The sequence below is a fragment of the Saccostrea cucullata genome, unplaced genomic scaffold (genome assembly GCF_032062105.1).
Source record: "Saccostrea cucullata isolate Sc308-1 unplaced genomic scaffold, CSIRO_AGI_Scuc_v1 ctg1194, whole genome shotgun sequence".
Classification (NCBI taxonomy): domain Eukaryota; kingdom Metazoa; phylum Mollusca; class Bivalvia; order Ostreida; family Ostreidae; genus Saccostrea; species Saccostrea cuccullata.
Genome location: NW_026928585.1, coordinates 130,428 through 153,205, shown reverse-complemented (window position 1 = coordinate 153,205; position 22,778 = coordinate 130,428). Strand labels below are relative to the sequence as shown.

General features: G+C 31.6%; 1 protein-coding gene and 1 pseudogene across 1 annotated transcript in view; both read left to right on the top strand.

Moving 5' to 3' along the window:
* LOC134278059 (procathepsin L-like) overlaps window positions 1–319 on the top strand; it is a 30,355-nt gene extending 30,036 nt beyond the window's left edge. Inside the window, exon 9 of the mRNA XM_062760377.1 lies at window positions 183–319. The gene's annotated coding sequence lies outside the window, so the exon portion shown is untranslated. The remainder of the gene's footprint in view (window positions 1–182) is intronic.
* On the top strand, window positions 36–22,578 carry LOC134278064 (procathepsin L-like; annotated as a pseudogene).
* The last annotated feature ends 200 nt before the right edge of the window (window positions 22,579–22,778 follow it).

Below are 22,778 nucleotides of genomic sequence, written 5' to 3'. Positions count from 1 at the left end.
ATAGAAATTCTTAAAGAATATAGACTTGGGTAATAATGGTACGTGTAAGAAAAGCTAATCAAGATTTTTTCTTTCTTTTTAGTTTTTTTTTTTTGAAAACGTTCTTATCGTCAAAGCTTGTTTTCACACAATATTTGAATATTTTTCCATCATATGCCCATGAATGTGCTTTCTGTTCACAGGTATACAGATAACTGCATCCCCAAGGACGAGCAATCCCAGACGATTAATCAAAGCCACAAAAGCAGATATAATTCTGTATAATAATATGATAAACCAAAAACCCAAAAAGCTGACACTTCACCGTATTTTTTTTAATTTTGAGAACATTTACACATGTTATATATCTTAAAATTGTTTTTGGCGCAATTTCATTGCATGACGTTGCCTCTCAATTTTATGTTCATTGTAACGTCATAATACGTTGTTCGTTGTTGAGTTGCTCCGCATTCAAATAAACACGACTGATGAAGGCCGGTTACACGGTCGAAATATTTCAAAAAGTGTTTGAAAGTTTTTCATTTTATTGATAAAAAGAGACTTTGGATCTTTAATTTATATATATACACGATTTAAACTGAAACCTTGTGATGTATTATCCATATTTCTATATAACATTGCTAATGACAGACTGAAGTTGAGAAAACTCAAAATTTCGTCTTGAGTATGTACTAAGTATTTAGCGTGAAACGTATGCCTTGATCTGGTGTAGCAGTGGGTCCAAGCCCTTCTTGATACATGTATCATATGTATGGACCTGTGATAAATGTAAATAATGAAATGCTTACTTTGTTTGTTAGTACGGGAAATTATATCTCAGTTGTTGCAGAAAAAATATGTAAACATATAACGTAATTTTTTCTGCAATATTTGCGACCTTCTGAAATATCAATATTAAGCATTTTTAAATGAAATGCATGTATGTATTTGAATAAAATATTTATTTTCAATCAAATCTTTAGTTTTTAATCTTCCGCAAAGTCGACTTAAGGACGTTCAATCCTGAGATTTTGAGCGTAATATGGTCAGGTCTTTTTTTCAGAAAATTCTGCATCATTTTTAAGTTCTAACATTAAATCTGAATTCTACAGTGCAAAGTCCATTCAAGTAGAATTAAGATAGGGACAATATTTTGTGGCGGAAGGTTTTTTAGACGAAAATGATCAGTTTTTCCATTTTGAACTATAACAGTACTGTTAATCTTGGATTCCTATTTTTCCATCCTGGTTGCACAAAAAGCTGTTTTTTGCAATTAAATGTGTTATGCTGGTTCTGAAATATCTATTAAATTATTTCTTATGAATTCTATTAACAAAGTTTGACAAATATAGTAAATATATTCTGAAAATCCGGGAAAAATTGAGCCAATTTTAACGTAAAATTAACACTTTTTTAGTAATGCCTGAAAATTTACATCATATACCCCCGCTTTTGATGTTCTTTTTTAAATATTCGAGATAAATTTGGCCTATTTGCTTAAAATCAGAAAAAATTTAAGACTTTAAAATAATTTTCTTGCTTATTAAATTTTCAATGCCAGAAAAATCACTTTTTATTAGTGCAGAAAGGTCAAATTATTGATTATGCGAAGCAATTTAAACTTTTCTTAGTCACAATTTTTAAGGAGGCAGGAGAGTCAAGAAATAAACCACAAATTAACCACCAGATTTAACTTATTTTTTTTAGATACGGTATCTTAAGCTGTCAACTATCATTTGGCAATGAAAAAATTCATACATTTTAGTTTTAAAATTTTATCATTTTTGTATATCTTTATATGGAGCTCTTCTTTTAAAGGAGATCAAAATAGTCTGAAAATGGCTGCCACCCCCAGCCTCTTTATGTGTCTTTTTTTAAACAAACTTAGAGTTCATTTTGTTTCATGCTTTAATTGGATAAAAATATTGGAGGGAAAACTTCAAAAATATAATTTTTAATTAAAACACAAATTTCAGTGCAAAAAGGTCATATTAAATGTACTGTAGCGCCAAAAGAAGCGTATTGACCCCCATTTTTTCATTTGAATTTTAATTAAGCTATGTATGTAGAAACTAAAGATATACTTGGCGAAAAAGTTTAAGACTTTAAATATCAGGATTGAACGTCGTTAAATGAAATTGAACAATGAGGAAAGAAAAAAGTTAAACTTCCAATTTTAAACAGATGTTTTTAATTTTTCTGAATATATAAGTGATCTGAATTTTAATGACTTCAGATTAATTGAAACAGAAGTATACATATTTTACTGTAGGAGTTTACTTGCATATTACAATGAAAACTGTTTCAATCGGCACAGGTGGAATCGGTCACACATTAAAAGTCGAAGTAAAATATCGTTCCCATTTTCCGTGTCTTTATATACTCTCTAATCCGACATCCTGAATATTCCGATATAAAATGCATCTCTAACTGCATTTTAGAAAAGCAATGTTTCACTGAAATATATAATTTAGTGTGATTTTTAGAATAAAGATTTGCGAAGATTTTTTTCTTATAATTATTCATAAAAGCCTTCATCTCATAGTGTGGATCTTTCTAAGCTGTAGACATGATTAATTTAGAATGCAAATGTAAATCTTTCACGCACTTTATTTTGATTGTTTCTGGACAATTAATTAACCAAGTATGTATCGGTGAAATTCAAAAAATTTATATTTAGGGGTCAATTTAAACAAAAATGACTACATGAATAATTATCAGTCTGTTAAAGAAAAGAAGGCTTAGCCATCTTTAAAAAACAAAAAAACATTAAGTTGCCCTCTCCAGGCGCAGTGGCTAAAAATGGCCCGATTCAAAACTTTCTTGTTTTCAGGTCATCATTATAATATTCTTTGGCTTCCCTCTCCCGACCAACCAACTAAAATTGTCCCAACTCAAAACTTTCTTTTTTCAGGCCATCTTTACCATATTGTTTGGCTTCCTTTTCCCGACCAACTAACTAAAAACGTCCCAACTCAAAAACCTTTCTTTTTAACGCCAAACAATCAATAATTTTGCATGATTTCTGGAAAATAGATTTTAAAATCTGATCATAGACTTTGAAATTTTCCTGGAATTTTTTTTCACTGGTACATGTACCTACCGACTCAGTTTTTTCATCCTGATGCTAAAGACGACAATCAAGCATTATTATAACATTGGTTTCAGTAGGTTTTTCTTATACAGGATAAATGACTTTTAAAAATCTCAATAACATCTTGGGAACAATATGTTACGTGTAATGGATATTAAACGTTTTTGGAGTTCAACACGTCTTTGTTACATTTTGAAAGTTTACACTAGTAAATAATAGTACGAATGTAAAAAAAAATTATTTACTATAGTGAAAACTTTGGAACTTTGATTTATTATGGTAAAAAATTTGAAACGTTGATTTACTCTAGTGACCAATGATATTATCATAACAAAAATTGCATTAAAGAAATTGTAAAATATTTCTGCAAATTTGCACAATTCACCTAAGACAGATAACATATGCGAGTTTCACGTTAGAAATTAACATTCATGTTGGCCACTAGGATTTGACCCTAAGGAACTTTAATCCACTATCTTTGTTTGTAAGTCAATCTAAGTTTCAAATAATTAGTCAAAAATGTTACATAAACTGAATTTCAAGTTTAATTTATTCACTAAAACAAATTGGTCTTACATGAAGTTCGATGTGCATTTTATATAAAACAAAAAATAGAAAATATACGTAAAATGGCGGAAATTCATTCAAATTAAGGTGTAACAAAAATAATTGTGGATGACAGACTTCTTCATATATATACTCCATTTATGTAACTGCATAGTTTAATTAATACTTTGGAGTCAGCAGTTGACAACAAATCTAAGAATTTGAAAAAAATGGTCTTTTACAATATTTTTTTTTTACTGTTTTTCCTAATCTGAAGTGTTTGTAACCACTGTGAACCCATCACCCCAGGGCAGGTCACATGATCAGTGATGCATGGTTATTTATAATTGTAGATAAATTCTATATAAATAGACATTTACAGTAAGATGTTACTCACTTCTACATTACCCAGAGAACAGAAAAGGTAAACGTAATATATATAAAGTAAACGTTTGATCAGCAATTATGTCTAGTGTTACGTATCTTCAATATATTTTTTTTTTAAATTGAGGATATTTACAAAGAGAGATATCTAGGATTAAGGACATACGCAACGTACCTTACCTACTGATAGATTTCAAAGATATTCCAAATTTAAACTTATAATATAATTACATGTTCATAGACAAAAAATCAGCACGCCTTACCAATATATATTTTTTTTGCATTAAAATAAAAATATACAAAAATTATAAAAGACAGGAGATTTTATTTACAAAAATTGTTTTAGAGAGATGTACAAATCTATATATAGACATTTAAAATATTGCACACAGGTCCTTCAAATGCAAAAAAGTTTAAATCAATTGCGTATGACCTTAAATGTATTAAGAAAAAAAAAAAGTAAAAGATAATCAATGACTTAAAAATCCTTCTCTTTAATGAAGCATTTTGATTCTAATTTTCTACTTGAGTATGTTTAATTCAACTCTTCTTTTTCAATGTTTGTTTATATACCTGCCTGTGTTGACATAAAAAGGTAAAATGTAAAATGCTCTTGACATTAAAAATATAGAAATTTGAGAACCTCTCCATCATTTTTAAACGTTTTGGTAGATTTTTCATGCACAATAAATTCAATTTAAGGTAGATATGGAATAAAACAGTTTTTCTGCTGTAGTTTTTACAGAATAAAAACCCAGTTTGCTCCCTTTAGTCTGTTCTCAGTTTATGGTCTAGGGGGCTGATATTTTCCTTATCTTCAAATGTTTTAAAATGTATTAATATTTTATTTAATTTTTCAGGATTTCTGAGAATCAATAGAAGATTAACAGTTTGTGGTTAGTGTGTTTACTGGCTTCGGCGGTGAGAGGGGCATCCGTGCAAAACGGGAATGTCCAGTCTTTCGATATTAAGGAGACCCAGAAACACCCGGAACAATTATTCACCCTTAAGACAAAAGCAGGGATCAACTATCAACCCTACGAACAGGCCTGGAAGGAATTTAAAATCCTGCATGGTAAGGCAATGTAATTCTAATCGACCGTTTTCCTATGACGTACTGAGTATTTTGCCTTAGATTTAATTTCCTTGGCCACAATCTTATAAGGAAATGTAGTGAATTTTCATCTTTGATCATGAGCAACCAAATTTAAACATGCATGCAAGAGATATCTGGGAGAAAAAGTTAACATTCTTAAAGTCACGAATTGATAGAGGCTTTACCAAACGTATTTTCGTATGGAAAGTAGTATTTTCTTTACATCAGTTATCAGTAAATCAAATTTTACTTGGTTGAATAATGACGGGACCCGGGTATGTTGATCTACAATATGGCGGCCATTAGGAATAACTCTTGCTTTAGTCACTTCACCGGTAAACAATCTATTCTGCCATGTACAAGAGTCGGGGATGCTTGAATATTTACTTGAATGCAGATATATCATTTTCTATGATATATTAATAAAAAAAAAACTTGATTAAAGTGATTGAAACTTTATGTGTTTAAACTTGTTCACTTTCGAGGAGAACAATAAATATATTGTCTTGATCGAACTTGAACGATAATAAACAATATTTGGTGTTAAAGAGTAAAGAAAGGCCTTTTTGTACGTCACATGACGTAACGTTTTATACTTCAGATAAAACTTACAAGACTCGTAAAGAGGAAATCCATCGCTTTGACATTTTCAGAGAAAACGTCCAGCAAATTTAGGAACACAACAGATTATATCATCTTGGCAAAACATCTTACTATATGGGGGTCAACCAGTTCTCAGACCTGGTATGTGATATTATCACTTTCAGTTGAGTGTGCTATTTTGCATTACACTTCTAACCGCAAGCTTTAGGACTCGACGTTACTTCTAATTACCGATTTGTTGTTCGTGCAACAGACAATTTCCGTTTTAATGTTGATAATATGACTTCACCAATCACACAGTGGCGGCGTGAATTTTTAAAACATCTTTCGAAAAAGATCGTGACGTAATGCAAAACGGCACACTTAACTGAAATTACAAATACATGAATACATGTACATCACTCGTGCCATTTGTACATTTTTATCATATGTTAAGTTTGATTTATATGTTTATTTTGAAAACGAGTTTCTTTTAAACTATGAGTAACATTGCTCAAAAACTACATACAATATGATATCAGAGGCATTTGAATGTGTAGAAATTATTCATTTCACAGGGTCAGGACCCCGATTAATACAAGAATTCCGCATATCATATAAAGTATACATACAGTCTAACCTTGTTATCTCTAATTCGATGAAATCGAGAAAACACTTTTAGATATCAGAGGGTTCGAGATATTGAAGGTAAAATACCTAAAGAAAAAGTGCTTCGGACTTCCAAATTACTTCGAAAGATTCATGATATTCGGGATATCCTTGTTCGAGATACGGAAGTTCATCTGTACTTTTCAGATAACTACCGGGTTGTTTGATCCTGTTGTGTTTTGTAATAATTTTCAAGTGGTTCCCTAAAAGCTGACCACAGAAGGGGATATTTACAAGCGGTGATCAAAATGTTGGCGAACTATTTCTATATTTTCAAAACCACAATTCAGATCAGAATGAAATTTTGCACACTTTAGAGGCATACACATTTTCAATAAATAGCATATTTAATGAAATGATTTGCTCCATGTTTGTGATGTCATAATGTGAATATGACGTCAATATTTAGATCACTTGTGACAAAAAAATGGTTGACTCAGTTGTATTCTTGTAAAGAAAAGCTGCGAAGGTAAACGTATATCTTTGAAATTTCGGCAATTCAACTTGTCACGTGGGCATATTTCATGAAGCGCCCTAGTGCTTCATGAAAAATATGGCTACTTGAAAGTCTGTATGATTTTCACACCGATAGTTTACACCAAACTAAAAACAGTCCTTAAAATAACATTTTACATGTTTGAAAGCACCTAAAATATACTCAATATTTGAATTTCTTGCCGCCTCATCTCGCTTCATTTTCACTAACGTCGCTGTAGCCTTCTGTCGTCACGTTATTTCGAGTTTCTCCTAGTACATTTCTACGCGTAGGTATACACGAAAATGGTATTTAAATTTGCAGCTTGCTTTGTAGAAAAAAACACAGCGAATGTTAATAGTTGATATTAAACAGTATTTGCTTTTTATTCCTTAATATTATGTTTTCTCATTAGAACTATATACCTACTCAAAACTATGTACTTTATGCTGTTGAACTTCATAGTTTTAATTCGTTTTCTTTGAAGATTTTTCTTATGCTCATCGATTTAAATGGTACATTAAAATTGTTTGGTTAATTTCAAGAAAGAAACAATGAAATGTACATTCCTGAGTTGGAAGTAAATGACAGATGTAGATTTCTAAAGTACTTAAAGTCATTCGTGTTTTTTTTTTGTTACTTTGGAACTACCAAAAAATCTCTGTAACCATGATTTAGTTAACTAACTGTAAACGCCATTACAACTTATGTCAGGTTACGTATTCTAATCAGACGATAAGCAGCAAACTTGTTCTTAGTTAAAGCAACAGACAGAAAGTCAATCATCAAATGTTTTGAATTTTGTTTTCGATGATATGTACCAAAGACTAGTGTTGTTAAAATAAGGTGTCACCGATTTTGTGTTCTACAATATATAAATATTGCATGTAGTTGAGTGTAACAATGAAAATTTTCACCCCAAGAAAACCATTGTCAACCAAGGCGCAGCCGAGGTTGACAATGGTTTTCGAGGGGTGAAAATTTTCAATGTAACACTCAACTACATGCAATATTCATGATATTATACTGAATGTAAAAATACATATTACAGTGAACCGTGCGTGCATAAATTCCGCGCAGTCGCTATTTTTTGGAATACCACCCGTCGTCAAGCAATGTTGACTGTTGCTACGCAGGAGGGCGTGGCTTCATTATTCAGCGGGTAGTAGTGTTTTTTATCAAATGTTTCTCGACGAATCAGATTCAAGTAATTTACATGAAAGTATAATATCATAGGATTATAACATGCGATATCCTCCATATCTCATTATTTTGTACATTAGAATGTCATGCATTTCTTTCGGTGACTGCCATAATTAATTTGTCATCTGAGGAATAAGGTAAAATTTGTTGTGCATTCTCCTTTTTGTAGAAAGATGAAGAATTTTTTAAACTCAATGGTTTGAACAGAACCTCAGTGAAGTATGGCGGATGCTCATCACACCTTCCAGCCAAAAATCTTGTGACTCCAGAGTCCGTTGACTGGAGAAAAGAGGGTTACGTCACAGGTGTCAAGCATCAGGTATGTGTTGAACTTAATGTTAAAGGAAAAATGACCTGTTCGAGACAGGATTTTATTAATCAGTTTTACATGCTTTGACACAATGAAGCATGTTCACAAAAAAGTTTTTGATTATTTAAGAAACAAGGAATCATTTTTAAAAATCTTTCGGGATATAAATACGGTTGGTCACGAGATTAAATTCCATAATGCCCGAAGGGCTTTATGATGAATTTAATCTCGTACCAACCCGTATTTATAGCCCGATAGATGCTTTAAAATGATACCTTATTACTTATATTTACATTTGTGACTTATTCATACTTTTTATTTGCCTGATTGTGACTTTTAACGTGTAAAATGCGTAATTTTTCAAACTCAACGGCATGTATGTAATCCACTAAACACGCGTCGACCCTTTATGACGTCACAGAGAAATTACGTCAAACGTTTATCCATACGCTCATCGATGACCTCTTGACCCCATACCCAGGTAGCACAAAACATTTTCAAAACATTTTATTGGTGTTGTAAAAAGATTTTTTCGAAACATTTCAGACTAAACATTTTTAAAACATTTCTAAAACGTTTCCTCTTCTCTTTATAACATTTTAAAAACATTTTTAAAATGTTTTCAAGAAGCTTATGATTAAATCATTTTGGAACATTTTTCTAAAATATTTTTGAAACGTTTTAAAAATGTTTCAAAGGGTATGTTTAGCTTTCAAATATCAAAGATTTTTATATTACGTTTTAAAAACGTTCTAAAAACATGAAATGAAACGTTCCTTTTCCATAAATCTGAAACATTGCATGAATACGTTTCTGAAACATTTGGAAGGAACGTTGTCAAAATGTTTTTGAAACATTCTTAATTCATTTAAGGAACATTTTTCTTAAAATTATTCTAAGGGTTTATATAGCTTCCAAATATTAAAGATCTTATAAAAGGTTTTGAAAACGTTCTTAATACATGAAATGAAACATTCTTTTTCTGTAAAACGGAAACATTGCCTATACGTTTCTGAAAAAATTGTAAGGAACATTTTTTAAACATTTTTAAAACATTCTTAATATCGCTGTTAGTTATAAACATTAAATTCCGGATATTTTTCAGCCTAGGCAGTGAAAATGTTTATTTAAAACATTAACTAAAATAATTATTTTCACTACAATTGAAACATTTTAATTATAGTTTTTGTAACATTTTTTGGAAACATTTTCAAAATGTTTCTGAAACATTTATGTAACTGCGGCACAATTTAATTCATTTATTAACTTTAAGAGTATGTTGTGAGAATAATTTTAGAACATTCAATTTAATGTGTTTTCCTTTTGTAAAGACTTCATTTTTCATTGCTGCAACATTTTTTAATGTTATTTTCAAAATGTTCTTAAAACATTCATATAATTTATGATTGCGATTTTCCTAAAATTTAGTTTATAAAGAAAAAAAAGAATATATAGAAAGAATAGTGTTGAAATGAGGAATTGTTGTGATTTTTTAATTGAAATATTTTTTCCGGTATTTTATAATGATTTCTAGTTTTGGCTTATTGATTAAACAGACATATATAAAGTCCTTTGATTAAAACAAATCAAAAAAATCAATAAATGAAAGGATAGGCAAACACAAAATTTAAAATATAAATAAATGTAAAAAATCATAAGCATTTGATAAAACTCTTAATGTTTTTTTTTTAAAATGTTCTTCATCAAATCTGTGATCCACTCCCAGGATTTTACTCTGAGGTATTAGATAGGGATTGGCACACTGGTCAGTTTCAGTGTCATGATAACCTATTATGCAATTTCCCTGCTGGGCAGCGCGTTACAGAGTATAGTGGTTTGCAGCTTATCTAGGCCAAATTTTGAATTCTGGTAAACAAGATGTGCGCGCTTACTCCGTGCCGATTTGAATGAGAAGACTTTGCACCATAAAACCACAATATTAACCTCGGGATTTATTAACTTTGAATGGTAAGAATTATTCCTTTATCATAGACTTTAAAAGATCATTTAAAAATGACTTTTATACTACCAGTGCATGATCAATAACTTTGTACAATGACAAAGCGTTAAGGTAATACACATGTATTTGATTTGAATATTTCATTCTTAAGTCAACACAATTATATCCTTGATTAAAGTATTCGTTGTCTTTGTGAAATGTTTTAAAATCATCAAACAATATGTTGATTTAAAAATGAAATTTCTTTACAGCATGGTGTTGATTGCATCATCCGTATTTTCAAATTCCCACATTCAAAAGACCCGCCTTTGGTGAAGGCAAAGGTGTACGTCAATACTATTACTCTTCAATAATATTGTCATAGTAATTATTTTTCTGCTTTTTTCAATGCAAATGAGGAAAGAACTTAAAATTGATATAATTATTTAAAATATTTTTTGTATATTTTCATTGATCATCTTAAGATACATTAGATGTAGGACGCTGATACAAACACAATTTTCCTTATCTTTACAGATTGTGCTATTCTTTCTGAGGGGCAGATTCCTTATCAGCCTTTTCAGTGTATGTGATTCTAACTAAGTCTTATAGATCCGCCGCTCTGTTCGACCTATACTGTGAACATAGGATTTCTGTGCTTCTGTTCTTTTAAAATTCAGTGAATGGATTAGACGCCGTTTTCACCTGTTAAAAACCCGGTGACTTGAAAGAACTTGTACCGAGAATGGAATTTAAATGTGATTAACATATTGAATATGGGTTTGTATTAAAGGTTCAAAAATTAAATATAATATGTGTTTATTTCTTTTAAAATATAAATATATCATTATTTAATGAGAAAAGTAAAATTTCAGTAAAAATACTTTTGTTACCTCGACGTGAATGTTTTGAAAACGTTTTAAAAACCAAACAAATTAAACGTGAAAAAAACATTTTTGAAAATGTTTTTGTCATTTTATAACGATGTTATGATAACATTTGTTGAAATATTTTGTAAAATGTTTTAAAAACATTTAAAAAATCATACAAAATCACGTGATTACAACATTGTTCAAAAATGTTTTCGTAACATTTTAAGAAAATGTTCCAGAAACATTTGCTGAAATATTTCACTAAAATGTTTTAAAAACGTTTAAAAAACCATACAAATTCACGTGATTAAAACATTATTGAAAATGTTTTTGCAACATTTTAAAAAAATGTTCTGACAACATTTTGCTGAAATATTTCACTAAAATGTTTTAAAAACGTTTAAAAAACCATACAAAATCACGTGATTAAAACATTTTTAAAAATGTTTTCGCAACATTATGAAAATGTTTTAAAAACATTTTAAAAATGTTTTTGTGTTAGCTGGGTACCTGTATTTATACATTTATAGATACGCATTGCTTTCAGTAGTTTTATATAAAGGAAAACGATTGCAAATGTAAATATTTGATTATAAAACTAGAGAAAAAGGGATACGTCACACACGTCAAAGATCAGGTTGGTGTTTCACCTAGTATGTTTAGGGAAAAATAGCCTGTTCGAGACAGGATGTGATTACTATGTTTTGCATGCTTTGTCATAAAGATGCCTGTTCCTATGCAGGGTTTAAGATACTTTTATTTAATTTTTCTTTTCTTATTTAGGGTTATTTTTGCGGTTCCTGCTTTTCTTTTAGCGCAGTAAGTTTTAAATGTAGAACAACATGTAAAGGAATCCCTTCTTTACACAAATAGTTTTTTAACATAATATCAGTGTTTTACTTGCTTCATTTAATACTTTTTTCAAATAATTTTTCATTACCAATTATTTAAAAAATATATATTTCCCAATCTCCCTAGATAATTCTATCTTCAGTTGATTAGCCCTACTTACATCAATCGCATCTTTTCGGGTCTTTTCGTCAGAGATCGGAAAGTTGTATTTCCTCTAGTCGGAAAGGCTCGAGAAGTTGCGATTGCTAATGTACATTTCCCTTTATAGACTGGTGCCATTGAAGGACAGCACTTCCGTAAAAAAGGTAAACTGGTTTCCCTCAGTGAACAGCAGATTTTGGATTGCTCCAGGTCATTTGGAAATGATGGGTGTGAAGGTGGATTTATGGACGATTCATTCAAATATATCAAGTCAGTAGGGGGGATCCAAACTGAAAAGGATTATCCATACGAAGAAGTGGTACTTTAAACTTATCATGTGAATATAAGCAATAAACTGAAAAAAAGACACAAGATGGGTCTTTAAAAAATACATCTGCTTTATTATCAGTTTCATGAAAAGCAGACAGAATTTATATATCTCAGTTGATTCCATACGCAAGAGCATGTTCTACCATTTTGTAATTTCTTCAATGAGGTAATTTATTCAAAATCAAGTTAATGAAACAAGAAAATCAGCAGTCTTTTTTTAAGGTAATCATTTTGTACGTTTTATGGCCGATACGATGACATTGTCTGCAAATACAATTGATCATTGAGTCAAAGCTGACTGCCAATTTCCATACCAATTGTTAGTCCATTCTTTACACACTGAATTGACGACGGATTTTACGTTATTCCCCCATCATGACAAAAAGCACACCACCGGTGTTATCGGTCGATAGGGGTTGCTCACTTCTCCTTGGCACCTGATCCCACCTCTGATGTTTTCGAGGTCTGTGTTTGCTCTGCACCTATTTTGTATTGTTATATGGACTTTTGGTCTTCAATACTATTTGTTCTGCAGACAAGCATAATTTTCCTTTTTGCTTATATCAGCAAACACATCATTTTGAAATAAACAGATAATTGTAAAAATGCAATGAAGCAATTAAGCATAACTTAAAAATTAAATGAAAATAAATAGAACTAGTTTTTACGTTGTCTGTCCAAATCAGCCAACCACTCTACTCGACTAGTTTACCATGCGTATTTTGTCTCTTCAAGTCTAAAAGTGTTTTTATAAGTTTCATACAACGATATTGGTTGGATCCTTTCTCATCATCGATTATTTGTCCGCATCTTTTGCCAACCCCCCCAACCCCCGATATAGCTTTGGAGCAAACAAATATTGTGTGAGAAAAATGGATAAGAAGGGTCGAATAGCACATCAAAAAGTCGAAAATATGCTAGCTTTAGGGGGTTAAACCCTCTTGGCGTCAACCCGATTAGTCGCCCTGGACTAATCGGGGAGCATAAGGCAGCCCCAAAACTCCCTGCACGGGCACCCACAGCAAAAGAACCCTAGCTACGACCCTACAAGTTATTGCTATAGATTTGGATATCGTCTTGTCTTATTTGTAGGAAATGACATGTAAATTTGACCAAAACAAGGTTGCCGCAAACGTCAGCGGATGTGTTGATGTCAAGAGTGAAAGTGAGGTGGACCTGAAGAAGGCTGTAGCTGAGATAGGCCCTATTTCGGTAGGAATAGACTCCACTCACGCATTGTAGCAACCTCTAATGATAAAACGCCGCTTAATGATACAAATAGCATTAAGCGTTGCAATTGCAACGCCTAATGCCATAAATTATTGCATTAATAACTGACATCCTCAGCCGCTAATGCTAAATCGCCGCTTAATGATAGAATTATATCATTAAGCGTCACAAATGCAGAGCAACACTGACGCTTAATGAAACAAGCAAATATCGACATATTCGACGCTTAATGATACACACTTTTGTATCATTAAGCGTTTCAGTTGCAACCTTTAATGATAAAAAATCACCCCAACACTCAAATCCAGGATCTTGTCATGCATTGTTTTTGTGTGATTGTGTGTTTTTTTTAATAAGTATTATATTTTTCCTATGTTTTTCATTTCTAACAGATCTTTATTGGTGAGATAATTTATCAGTTCCCCCCCCCTTCTGATGAAACTGGATACTTTGGAACTAATACATGTCAATTCTAGTGAATTTTCTTGTAATTTTTTCCGTTCTTTGGCATATCTAATGATTTCGAAATAAATTTTACAGTTTAAATACTTCGATGATGATTTGAATGTATAGTTTTGTAAAGTATAATTATTATAATTTACTGCTTCGAATTGAGGTTGAATTTAGATATAAACAAGTACTCTCAAAACAAGATCGTCAAATGAAAATTATTCCAGTGAATCAATACTCTGCATCAAGATCTATAGAATATGTATGTTTAAAGTGCTAAGAAGAATGAACATTGGGATATATCCTATCAGTGGTGACAGGTCACGGTGCAGTGCTCAGGCGAACAAAAATACATGCAAAATACTTTTTTCTATTTTAAAGAACATAAGCAATGCACATGGACATATACTTTACAATATGCCTTTTCCACTGAGAATTTTTCCCAAGATAAATGAATTAATTAAAATGCTTAGAATAAGTACCATCAGCAAAAAAATAAATGAGTATGAAAACAATAATTTAATACTACATGTATGTACTTTTTAAATCTGTGTAAAAAGAGTTAAAGAAACATAAAAAGAAATAGTTTACAATCATATTTTATAAAGATGTCATGTTCTTAATCTTGAACATAATACGTGACTGAGAGTAGATACAACATGACAACAGGTATCGTGTTCTATATTTTATATTTACATGTACTCCCAAATTTCTCGGGCCTTTCCGACTAGCAGAAAAGGCAATCTATTATCAAGTAGACATCATTACAACCCCCACCCCCAATTTTCACAAACTTTGAAATAAATGTTGGAAGACTTCTTATCTGTGGAGTTTAACTTTATTGAATGTAAAGATATTACCTAAAATATACCACAGAATAAACAGGAAGATGTATAAATTTTTAACTTATGGTGATGTCAATAAATCCGACCTCTGACGGAAAGACCCGATAAGATTCGACTGAAAGAAATCGCTATATTTGAGCTTAACCCGATGTAAATTAAATGATCCCGGCTAGAAATACATTCAACATTTTCAATTTCACAATAAAAAAATTATTTGGTTGCAATATGTTTACAAACAATTTTAACTTATTGAGCAAGTTAATTTCTCCTTGTAAACTGCATTAGAATGACAAACTTACTGTTTTAATTTTAAGCTGATTTTATTGTGTTAATTTCATTCGACATTAGTGCAAACTTGAACTTTAGAATTTTTCTTAAGTTTCGCAATACAAACATTTGTTTTGTATCTGTAAAAAAACCTTCATAAAATGTCTTCTTTTGTATTATTAAAGAAGGTACAGTTTGGGCTTTATTGGGCCCTAAAAATTTAATGTTCTTCAAAAGTTATGAAATTGGCTTTTACCAATTGAGTAGATAAACATGATAAATCATTAAAGAATATGGCATGAAGGAGGACCGTTCTGGAAATATGACGTCGTTAATGTTCTTCAAAAGTTATAAAATTGGGTTTTATTAATTGAGTAGATAAACATGATAAATTATTAAAGAATAAGGCATGAAGGAGGACCGTTCTGGAAATATGACGTCATTAATTTGGTGCATATTTGAGTTTAATGCAGAAAAGCCTCAGAATGACTCATTTCTGTGCTTATTTTCCTTTAGGAAATAGTTTCTGCCACCCTCGCCCGCTTCAGTTTTTGGATATATTATGTAAAATGCTTTGAAAATCACAGACCTATATCAAACTCTTTGTTGGCGACGGTGGCAGAGTATGTTTTCTGAAAGTAAATATCAATGAAAATTGATGTCTTCTGCAACTTTTTAAGAAAATACGGTATAATGCACAAAGTTAATGACGTCACAATAAGCATGTAGGAGGTCATATGAGAAAAACGATTTGTGCATTCTTACTGCATGGAATTCATATGAATCAGAAAGAATGAATTTTATTTCTTATTTCACTTTCATATTTTAGAAAAATACAGAGCTTAATTTGTATTGTAACTGAACCTTGTATTAGGAGGGGAAATAACTTAACCCCTTTAGAAAACTACCGAACAGTCATACTCTTTTCGAATGAAGCATGCTTAGATTTGCAAGATATACTAGAACAGTGTATATCTTTTTTTCGGATGATAGTTAAGATCAAAACGAGCGAGTTTGTGGGTCTGTAGAGACGACTATAAAGGTTAAGGAGGTGGATTAAACCAGATTGGTTAAAATATGTCTAGAATCAGGCATGCAGTGTAAGGTTTTGCTTGACCAATGCTGGAAAGTGGAGAAATTCTCCACAACCGTGCGCAGAAAATCTAGATCCGAGTCTGTTTCACTCAAATTTTTACAAGCTAGTAATCTAGTAATCATTTAAAGCAGCATTAAGATTTGTCTTTAGAATAACAGTATTATCCTATAGTTAAATTTATATTTAAAACGAAGATAGTGTACAGCTTTAAAACGAAAACAGGCGATTGAAAGGGGGTAAAATTGGAGCTCGAGATGATAGAACTAGACCTCTGTTAATAATTTAATGATATCATCGAGTAAAGTCTAAGTGATTCATCTTGAAAAAATCAATTATTTGAAAGAGCACCAACTAAAATAATTACAGTCTTTATGACGTCACAATTGACGTATATGTATTACTTTTAACGTCATGTTCAAAGACTGACGAAGAGAAATGTAAAAATGTAACTGGTATGTTTTTTGAGTTTTGAATTCAGATAATATAAATCGAAGATCATGCCTCTCCACAAATATCGTTTCAAACGAACTACTGACTATTTTTTGAAATATATTGTGTGTAATTTTTATACCACTATTGTTACATGTATATAAACTAAATATTATTGAATATTTAATAAACTGGTGAATCTTTGCGACATCAAAATTTAAATATGTAAAGTCATATTTTATATTGGCCACACGTATGAACAAAGATTATATTAAACGTGTAGATTCGTATCAGCAATATTTATACATATGGCAAGTATGAAAGTTGTTCTTGACTGTGGCCACACTTAATTTTGGGAAAATCTGTCGAAAAATTGGCATTTTTGAACGTTTTTATGAAACCGTCGCATCTTCAAACCATCGCACGTGCCTAACAGCGCATTATTTGACAAAATCAGTTACGTAAGGAAAAGAAGTATGTTGTCCTCTAATAATTAACGTATAATACCGGCCATGAATAGAAACTCAATTTTTGTGAAAAACACAGGTCCAAATATGATGGTTCGTGGCTTTACCTCTTTCGCATAATTTTCATAAAAGGATCTGTAGCGTCATGGTCAAAGACTTCAATATAAAAGCATAACGCTACAGTTGTGTAGATACCATAAATACTGAAATTTAAATACATGTGCTAAGATGATGCCATAATTTATTATACACGCCTATACGTAGGCTTTTTGGGATTTGAATTTTGAACAAAAGCTTAGGTCAGACTTAAGGCTAGTCCTTGGAATGAATTTTTTTTCTAAAGATACTCCGATCCTCAACCAGGAGTATAAGTCTTTAATTTGTAATTCAATTCAAAAAGTCTCAAAAGGAAGATTGAAAATTAAATCTTTTCATGCAATAATTTTCGTTTTATACCTTTTAATGTTCTTCAAGGTTCTTTGAACTTCTCAAAAGGTCGTATAAAAAGTCAAATCTCAAATTAATTATTTAAAGAAATTGAGGTTCAGTTTAATCTTACTATAGATACCAATGTTTATTAAAATGATATGAAATTAGAAGTTATTAATGGTGTTTTGCAATAAGAGGAAAATATTTATACACTGTGCATTGTAAATTGATCGAAGTAAATAAAAGAAATCAAGAACATTATATGTATAGAATATATGTATCGAATTTGTGCAATTTCTTCAGAAGCCTTGATACCGAAAACTTTGATTAAATTTGAATTGGAAAATGTATTAAGTGTTTTATTCGCATTTCCTGAAAATTTATTTGCGATTTTTTGATTGTTCTTATATAATATGATTAACTTTAAAGATGAAGTTTGATTGATTGTATACTGTTTAACGTCCCTCTCCAGAATATTTCACTGATATGGAGACGTCACCATTGCCGGTGAAGGGCTGCAAATTTAGGCCTATGCTCGGCACTTATGGCCTTTGAGCAGGGAGGGATCTTTATCGTGCCACACTTGCTGTGACACGGGGCCTCGGTTTATACGGTCTCATCCGAATGACCGCCCCCATTTACTCGCCTTTTACGACAAGCAAGGGGTTACCTGAGGATCTATTCTAACCCGGATCCCCACGGGGCAAGATGAAGTTTGAAACAATTATCGTAGGTAAAAACACGTTACTTTAAGAATTCAGAGACATTTTTATGCGCACTTTCAATGATAGTCAATGCCTGATTCCCAAAACCGGAGGATCGGAGTACCTTAAAGAAGAAATTTATTAGTATTGTAACAACTCTATTATAAAGGCTGAAACTTAATCTGATGCAGGAAATGAAGATTTAAGGTTACCACTTTTACAATTAAAACACTAGTAGCTAATTAAATGACCCTGTACCTGTTAAGATGCCCCCAAATAGACTTTGAAACGCTCATAGATACAATAGATTGTTTATCTGAAATTGAATACAGATTCTAGCAGAATACCACCGGGTCAATGACAATTTTGGGGGGGGGGGATATACCTGAAAACAAACAACGGGCTATAATGAAACATATGGAGATAACGAACAGTATTTAGGATCAAAAGTCAAAATATGAGCAGAGCAAACACGGATCTCCAAACATCGGAGGTGGTATCATGTGTATGGCACGCCAAATTCACAAAAATGAGCTAAACATAGTTTCACAGTTGATAAACTAGGTTTATCGACTGTAAACTATAGTTTACAAACCGTGAACTATAGTTAACAATTCGTTAACTATAGTTTTCATCTGTAAAACTATATTTACCGGTTGTTAACTATAGTTTACGAATGCTATTCTAAGTTTATCCGTCTGTAATAAAGCGTTAAAAATAGATTTTTTTGATAAACATTGATTCACGTTTGTAAACTATAATTTACAATCGTAAACTATAGTTAAGAGTTGTTAATCATAGTTTCACAAAATCGAAACTATATTTATCAGTTAACAGTTAACTATAGTTAAGAGTTGTAAACTATAGTTAACAAATCGTGAAACTGTATTTATCAGATAATCTATGTTTTGCAATCGCAAATAATTGTTTTCGGTGTTAAGTATAGTTTACGGTTGTGAAACATAGATTATCGCGTTAACAATGGTTTACAGATGTAAAATATAGATTAACGTTGTTAACTATAGTTTACAATACGTAAACTATAGTTTACAACCGATAAACCTAGTTTACCGATTGTAAAACTATGATTAGCTCATTTTTGTGAATTTGGCGTGCCATATATCTGCCTGGAGTAGTAAGCATCACCTGCCGACCGGTCACACCCGCCTTCGTCAATTCAGTGTATAAATAATGGACTAAAAATAAGTATGAAAAACGGCAATCAGCATTTGACTAAATGATTAATTGTATTTGCGGACAAAGAGTAACATGTAACAGTTAGCATAAGGATGGATTGGTATGACACACAATAAAGATTACAATGTGTACACTGTACCACACAAACAGAGTATGAAGTGACTAAGAATACATTTATTTCATATGATTAGAATTATTAATTTCGCTTCGGGTCCATTATTTCAGTCCCAGAAAAAGTGTAATTTAAACACTGTTTTCTTTAATATTTGCATTGTTTCGCAAAAAATTCTCTTGCACAACATTATCTCATTGTTATGTTTAAACCCTGTATAAAAACAGGTTTCCCACGTTAAATTATAAATGATCAACGTGATTCACAATGATGTCATAAGTAGTTCAACAACAAGCTCAACAAATTCCCAAATAAACCAAAAATCAATAATAGTTTCATTGGCTAAAAACTATACTTTGCAAATATTTGTTGAAAATCAGTCACAAGTATTCCTATAAGTACCGTTTGTACTCAGGTTTAAATCGTCTATTGGGTTTACATATTTGTCCAAAACTCTGTATCCGATCAGTAATAAGGCACATGTATTATTTTTAAACATCAAAAGGATTGATTTGATTTGATTGTATGTTGTTTTACGTCCCTCTCGAGAATTTTTCACTCATATGGAGACGCCACCACTTGCCGGTGGAGGGCTACAAATTTTGTCCTATGCTCGGCACTTAGGGCCTTTGAGCAGGGAGGGATCTTTTTCGTGCCAGCACCTACTGCGACACGGGGCCTCGGTTTATACGGTCTCATCCGAAGAACCGGTCTCCACGTCCCACAGTGGGATTCAAACCCGCGACGTAAGGATTGACTCCTTACCTCGCGACTCTACAGCAGACGCTCTAACCACTGCGGCACGCGGGCGACAACATCAAAAGGGAAAAAAAATACGATTGGAGCATATTTTATTTCAACAAGAAGCTCCTCGGCCCAGGCTTTATGAGATTTGATAACATAAAAAACCCATATTCTCACTCATATATTTATATACTAAAATAATCATGCAACAGTATAATGTATTCAAGTAACACTGATCACGAATAAAAGATAAATGATCCCTTTTCTCAAAACAATAAATGTTATTCAATGTTTTACATTTTATTTTTTATATTTTTTATATTATATCCTTAAACATAAGTTGTTAATATTGATTTCTTTCTTTTTCGAAATTTGAAGAAATGTAGCAGATTAAAATAAAATACTGAAAATAATCAATTTATTTGTAGATATGTTTATCTGAAACATTAACAGTAACATGTGTTAAGCCGTATCAATTCTAAAATACCTTGTCTCGATAAAAAAATATATTAAATATTTTTTAGGTTGACCCTTCAAATCATTGTTTCAAATTAAAAGGAATTTGCTTGTTTCTATATTTTTCAGAAAGAAATGGGTTCTGTGAAAAGGATTTTGATATCTTTTTATTTATCTCTTTTTCTGTATCTATCTCTCCAAGCTATCTGACTGTCTGTCTTTTAAACTTCCGTAGCTTAAAAAGTTCCCCTCGCTATCTAGAAAACATAGTAAACCTCCAATAATTACCATTTTATAGAGCATAAAGGCATATATAAATGTTTTGGGAAGTGAAATCTCATTGATCAGGAAATGTGGACGTGTGTTTCTCTTAGATATTGCAAGCCATTTATAAAATTTATATCATTAAAGGTTGCAACTGCAACGCTTAATGATACAATAGTGTGTATCATTAAGCGTCGAACATGTCGATATTTGCTTGTTTCATTAAACGTCAGTGTTGCACTGCATTTGTGACGCTTAATGATATAATTCTATCATTAAGCGGCGATTTAGCATTAGCGGTTGAGAATGTCAGCTATAAATGCAATAATTTATGCTATTAGTATCATTAAGCGGCGTTTTATCATTAGAGGTTGCTACAACGCATCAATGAAGTCTTATGCAGGAGGTGAGATACATGCAGGAGGTGAAATTTACTTTTAGGTTTTATATGAGCAGAGTAGGAATGATGAGGCTAAGCAATTCAATGGTTTATGAAAAGGGAACATTTTTTTAATCGTTCTTTTTCATGGATCAAGAAAGTTTTGGTAAAGTGTCATTTTTTATGTGATGTGATGTTTAAATGTTGAGAGTTGTTAAGAAAAAAATGCCTGGGAGTATCAGATACTGAGTAGCTTTTAATTGTCTTGTCCTTTTGCTTTAGGAGTGTACGATGAACCAAACTGTAGCCCTTTATGGCTGTCTCATGCAGTCTTAGTTGTTGGATACGGAACGGATAAGGGAAAAGACTACTGGATTGTTAAAAACAGGTAGAGAGATTTGTCTGATGTAAAAGAGCTCATCATTGTACATAACTCATCTCTTTCACTTAGATAAAGAAAATTTGTCTGATGTAAAGGAGCTCAACATTTTTCATAACTCATCTCTTTCAGTTAGATAAAGAAAGGATAATTCCTACCCATTTCCTATTGTTATATGTCCTTCCTTTAAACTTGTTCTTGTTGTAGTTGGGGTCCAGAATGGGGTATGGATGGGTACGTTCTAATGTCACGAAACAAAAACAACCAGTTTGGCCAGCTATCCTCTTGTTTAGAAAACAAATGGTGAGTATTGATTCAATAATAAGTGATAAAAAGCGGGAGATGCTCACTCCTCCATGGCACTTGATCCCCCCCACCCCGATGTTTCGGAGGTTTGTGTATAATCTGCTTCTATTTCGTCTTGTTTTACGAACTTTTGATCTTGAATACTATTCGATATCTCCGGGTTTTTTTTTCATTTCTTGTGTAAGAAAATCTTTAAGAATAGAGACATGGCTTATAATATGAGAAAAAATATTTTCCCCCTTTTTTAATTAAAAGAAATCTAATTTTCAAAGATTCTGAGACTTTGTTTTCAAACAATAATTGAATATGTTTCCATCACATTTCCATGCAATTGCTTTCTGTTTACAGGTAAACAGATGACAGCCTTTCCAAGAATTAGAAATTCCAAACGATAAATCAGAACCAAAAAGCAGATACTTTTCTGTATAATAATATAATGAATTTATTACAAATAACACGACATTTCTTTGTCAACCTTAAAAGAGACTATACGTATCTCGTCTATACTTGGTGTAAACTGAAATTTAGCACTGTATTATCTATATGCAATTG